Source organism: Corvus cornix, chromosome Z, assembly GCF_000738735.6.
Source record: "Corvus cornix cornix isolate S_Up_H32 chromosome Z, ASM73873v5, whole genome shotgun sequence".
NCBI lineage: Eukaryota > Metazoa > Chordata > Aves > Passeriformes > Corvidae > Corvus > Corvus cornix.
This window is the reverse complement of record NC_046357.1, coordinates 58250186-58256185: the sequence shown is the minus strand read 5'-3', so window position 1 is coordinate 58256185 and position 6000 is coordinate 58250186. Positions and strand designations below refer to the sequence as shown.

The 6000-nt window shown below is 35.8% G+C and overlaps 1 protein-coding gene across 9 annotated transcripts in view; it reads right to left on the bottom strand.

The window, feature by feature from the left end:
* The window catches only part of BNC2 (basonuclin 2), a 349580-nt gene that overhangs the window by 256160 nt on the left and 87420 nt on the right, over positions 1-6000 (bottom strand). The window contains exon 1 of one of the 9 annotated variants that reach the window (XM_019281978.2): positions 1-133. This exon is cut by the window's left edge and continues 36 nt beyond it. The exons of the other annotated variants lie outside the window; for them this stretch is intronic. The gene's annotated coding sequence lies outside the window, so the exon portion shown is untranslated. Of the gene's footprint in view, positions 134-6000 lie in introns of those variants that run through there. 9 annotated transcript variants of the gene reach the window in all.

Sequence of the window (6000 nt, the reverse complement as noted above, 5' to 3'; positions counted from 1 at the left end):
AAAATTTGCCAGCCTCTTCATTTCTGAAGTGGCACTCAGTGCCTCAGTCAAGCTGCATGCTCAGCTCCTGACCTTCCCACTAATGGCTGTTATTTGTGGGAGGCTTAAGGACACTGTCAATAGCAAGCTTCCTCCTCTCCGTTCTGCATCTCTTGTGTGCTCTCGCTCACAGTCTTTATCTCCATCTCTTACCCACCCCCCGCCTTCTTTTTCCTGTCCTGCAGTCCTCTCCTCTCCCAGCGAATAAAAAAAAAACACCCGCACACACACATCCATGCGCACACGCACGCACGCGCGTGCACACAAACACACACAAAATCAACTGGCATGCAGCAGCAAGCACCTGCAGTAATAGACTCTTTTATTAAAACTGTTATTCTGCAAGACTTGAAATTCCCAGTGGACCGGGCCATGTCAAAGCCGATATAATTAACTAGAGGCTCAGCAACGGATCAATTACCAGACAAGCAAGTGATAGTGAAATCAATGAAAGATCATCAGCCACATTATCAGTGTTGCAACTCATTAGGGTAAAACTGAGAAATGTGCTCAAAGCCAGCCCAAGCAAGGTGGCATTACAAAACAAAGGGCTAATTTGGAGACCCTGCTGTGAACAATCTGTAACAGAATTAGCCTTTTTTTCCCCTAAACTGCAGAGCTAAGTAACGAAATGTGACAGACTGAGAGAAGCAGTTTATTAAGACACCAACTCCAAGTTTATTTAGTTCATAAACTCTCTCCTAGAAAATCAATACAGTCTGTACAGGGTTATTAGGCTGACTAGCTAATACATCCAAATCTGGTCTTCCCAAGCAGAAATCTTGGCCAGAATGCTACAGCCTTACAAGAAATCTAAGCTCATTCAGATCACTGTATCAAAGGAGAACTATCATTTAATTGTCAAATGTGTGACTTCTACATCCCAGCTTCAGAATGTTTTGAAAAAGATGTATTTCCCCCCTACCACGCTAACATGACAGAGAAGAAACAAAATTTAGTCTGTCAGTCTCAGTCCAGCTCAGGTCATCCTTAAATTTATAGTGTCTCTACTGCATCTTGCTTGGCACAATAATGCCAGCATAGAAAACCCAACAAGAAATACTGAATTTCAAACAAGGATATGAAAAGTAGCAGTCAATAAGGAGATAAAAGTAACCAAGCAGGAAAACTACAACAGAAGCCAACCTCCTCAAGTAGCAGTTTAAGCCTCATCTAACTGTACAGCAATGGGGATGGGGGTTGAGGGGTGGGGAGGGAAGCTGAGGAGGAAGGGGGGAGGGTAGAAAGAAGAAAATTTTTAAAAAGTAAACCCCAAACTTTAGTATACAAATTTGGCACAAACTGAGTATTTTGTCTCCTCTTTGGCTAGCACATTTGAGAATCTGAAACACTATAGTCAAGGTAAGGGCTCTAAAGGTATTTTAAACAAATCCTTTTAAAAGCATTTTTAAAAAATCTCATTTTCAATAGATTTTTAATCAGGAGTATGTTCTGCAAGTATTTTACTGTTATCCAATGGTATTTTTGCTGACAGATAAAAGGATCTGTGAAATTATTTTACATTTTCACCTCCTGGGAATATCCAGATGCTGAATAGAAGAGGTGCCTACAGAATCCAGGTTCTAATGGAACTTTAAACAGAGTGCAGTTGCAGTTGTCTGCTTCTGTTTTTTGAGAATGTTATGTGTTTTGTGAACTGTATGTGGTGTTTAGAGATTTTTCTTTCTTTTCATTTTAAATAATACTTATTACTTACTGTCAAAGACAATTACATTATATGCATGACTTTCTGAATCTTTTAAAAGTATAATTTGTTGAGTTCATCTCTCTTCTTAAAACTACCGATACGGAAATAACACCATATGGCAAGAAAGGATAGGAAAAGTGATTACAGAAAATCCAGGTGATGCCAAGAAGAAAATCTAGCCAGCAGAACATGCTATATAATGTAAACTTATCCTACTTCTTTCTAAATTCCATTACTCTCACAGTTTAAGTGTTAATTAGTTCAGTTAAAGGGTTAATGCAAATAGTTCAAAATGACTAAACATTGAAAAAATATTTTCTTCTTTTTGTTCCAATTATTCTGTATTATTAATTAAGCTGTTAAAACATGCAACAGTTACTATCTCCTTAATGTTCAATAATATGTAAACTCTTTAAAGAGATTTTTGTTCCACATCTCTGCTTTAGATATTAATCAAGAAAATAATTACAGAGGAATTTAGCAAAAAAAATCTACATGCATATAACTATGTACTGTACATGTACATTCAACGAGGTCCAATTAGTTGGGAAGAATTTGCATTTCAGTTAGTATGAGCTAACAAGACTGTAGGGAGACAATGTGATTCTACTCGCAGGGCAAGAAAGAATGGTGTTTTTCTGTAAGCATTAATTCCCATAACTGATCATTTTAAAATGTTACTGATCTTTACAGTATCTGTTTTTCAAACATCTAGGAGTTCGGTATAAATGTTTATATTAACTGTACATGCAGCAGTGTCCCTGAGACGACTCCTGGGGAAAAAAAGATAAAACAGTGAGCACAGATTTATTATTTCTCTTCATTTACTATTCAGAATTCTTTTTAAAGATAAATAGCAATCAATTATTCTAAAGGAGAGTCTCTTATATTTGGTGTTCATTCACAGGATTCATCAAAGTCACAGGGAAAAGACTCAGAAAACTTTATGTCTTTTTATACAAACGTTCCAATCTTCAATGATTGGATATATATACACACACCACACGCAATTACTGAACTCCTATCTGTATATATCATTCTCCTAAGTCTCTGTAGCCTCAGCCAGTTTACTGGCTAGTACCTGTAACTCCCAGAGTTCATTTGGCTGCAGATGTTAACAGTTTCTCTAATTTGTAATGACAGTAAACTGGCCTTTGCTCTTCCCACATTCACTATTCATTTCTAGGCTTGGTTAAGTAGATAGCTGGGTTAAAGATCAGTGGTTTTTCATGTGACACATTCTGCTATTCATCTAATAGCTCGTCAGGACAAAACTGTCCCTGTTCTTGCCAAAATAATGAAAATGGTCCTCTACATCGCATGACAATCAGCCCTTGCTTGTGCTGAAACAACTAAGCTTATATACTTTAGTCGTTTTAAAGACATTTTGGAACTGAGTATTCCACACTGCCTCCAAAAAAGTATGTATTTGACCAAGTATGAAAGAATGCTTCTCCTTACAATAATGTGTAAGCAGAGACTGTAACAATCACATTAAATACTTTATCCATGGATAACAATGAAGTTGTGAATTGTGTCCTAACAGGAATATAATATCATACTTGAAAATTATGCAAAGCCATCTTGGTGTTCATATTCAAAGGGGTGGTGAATCAGCCGTGGTAATGTAATTCTTTATCAACTCCTTCTACCTAAGAATTATATAAGGGACTCACTCTGAAACATCTGTTAGACTCTATGAAATGTTAACAGATGTCTAAAATGAAAAAAGAAAAAAAGGGGGGGGTGGGGGGTAATAAAGGAAACCTCCTCTGAACAGATAATCCACCCAAATTTCCATATTCAAAAGCAAAAATATTGACACCACCATATTCTCTCTGAACCCTGTCATCCTTACTTTGTAAAACATTTTTCTGTAACTTTTAATAGGCACCTTCTGATTTATAACCAAAATGCTTTGGACTGATTATGTCATCATGCAACAATGAGACTGAATATTTTTTGGTCCCCTGTGTTCCAAATGTCCTTGCTGAATCCTTCTCTGTATTATCTAAACCATTGTGCATTTATGTTTTTCACTTTGATGTGCATGCCTAATTCACACAGATTCCGGAAGTGTCCTCATCTATATTTTACATCTCTTACTTTGTTCTGGTTTTGGTTGTTTTGGTTTTTTGCTGGTTTTTTGGGTTTTTTGGGTTTTTTGTTAGAAATATTTTTCAGGTTGAACTGAAGCATGGCAAAACTCTTAACAGAGTTTTCACTTTAATTAAAAATCTTATTTTCAAGCACTATTTACTCTAAATTGGTTATTCATCCTTTTCCTTAGTAAGTGATGTGACAGGATGCTTATCCTCAAAGAAAACTTTTGATTATGAGTCTTTCTGTTATGATCTTAAGCTCCTAGCAAGCAGTCACACTGCAACTGATCTTAGTCACGTCTTTGCCAAACTATGTATCAGCATTCTATACCACAGAACCCTTATGAAGACTGCTGAGACATGACACTAGCAAAGGTAAGGTGAAAACTGTGACCTATTGCTGGCAGATAAAACATCAAACAGAGATTATCAAGATTTTAGTCCCGCAACTGCTACATTTTAACAAGTTAAAGAAACAAAAGAAAAGTGAAATCCAGGAAAAGCAAACACACAGAGAAGACAATTACATCTATGTATGCTGTCCTTCTGTATGTAACATGATGTTGACAGAGGTGTCCACTTGCAGGTTTGAAGGAGAAGAACATAAACATGGAGGATATTACAAAAATTAGAGGAAAGCTCTTGTTATCTTAAAGTGAATAGTAGTATACAACTTTGATTTCTTGTTTTGCTTTGGTTGTGGGGTGTTTTCATTCATTTTGTTTGTTTGTGGTTTTATTGCGTTTGGGTTTTTTAATTTAAACAAGCCAATACTGGGAGTTCAGGGCATCTGCAACTCCTTTTTATAGGGAGATCACCCCTCTGTTTCTCTACTTTTTAAGGGAGATGTGTCAAAGATACTAATTTGCCTGCTCAGCAACAGAGGAGGACACGTGTGAAGCAGAGGGAATCAAAGAATTACAATTCCAGTAGATACACATATATAAATAAGGAATGCAGGTGAAATGGAGGATGCAGAAGGTTATAAAAACAAGTAACTTGATAAAAACAAACATAATGCCAAGTTACAGCAGTTTGTTAATTGCATCCATTAAATCTTTTTAATGATTAGTTGCTGTTTTAAAGATATTCTCCACATGAACACGGCTTTTAACTAATAATAATCACTACATATACGTGGATAAAACACTAAACTAAAAAATTCCATGCTTTTCTCAGAAGAATTTTACATGGCCAGCAAAAATTTGGTGCAAACTCCTTAATTTGCATACAGGTAAACAGGGCAGCTTGTTCTGCACATATGGCAGTTTCACATCCATTCTTCATGTCACATCATGGTTTTTGCAGTGTCTTTTTCTCACATGAAACTATCTATTTATTACTTAATTGTTTACACCAAATGGTAATAGATAACCCTGCTAAGGTATGAGAATATGATTCAAAGCACAGCAGATACAAAAGACTTTGATTTAAACTCTGCATTTAATGAAGTGTCTATATAGCCCACCACTGAAATAATAGTGGCATTTAGACATTGTTTTGATTTGCTAAGAATTAAATGGACAGAGGAAACCCAACACATCATACAATATAGGAAGATGTATAACACAAAAATAACTGCATTTAAATTTTAAAATAAAATTCTTCAAAATCAGTTGTATCTGCTGGAACCTAGGTTCAAGATTCAACAGGAACACGAGTAAGCTCACAGCAATTGTTAAACAAACAATGCATCAACCTCATTTATGTAAGTCATTGAGAAGAAGAATTCAAACACTTCAATCTGAAAAACCCCACATTTACACAGGTTTACATCCACAGATTATCACTATATTATTATACAGGTATACTACTATATTAAAGCATCCTTCACCTATTGATTATCTGGGTTAAGCAAGGTTTATTGCTTTAATACTAAACTCTGAAAGTTTATTTTCTGAAAAACATCCTAAAACTGTGGAAATTGTCTGTTGGATGCTACCTTAGTACAAGACCTTTACAAAGTGATTTATTCTTTGGTAGTTAATTTCGTTATTCTCATCCTTTTAGTAAACTGTATCTATGACAAGCAAGGCCTCTGGATCCTGGAACAGCCTAAAGGGTTTAAGGGTAGGCTAAGTTTATGATCTAATTACTGCATAATACAATCTATTGTGCCACTTCCTAGTAACAATTATTTGGTGTCTAAAA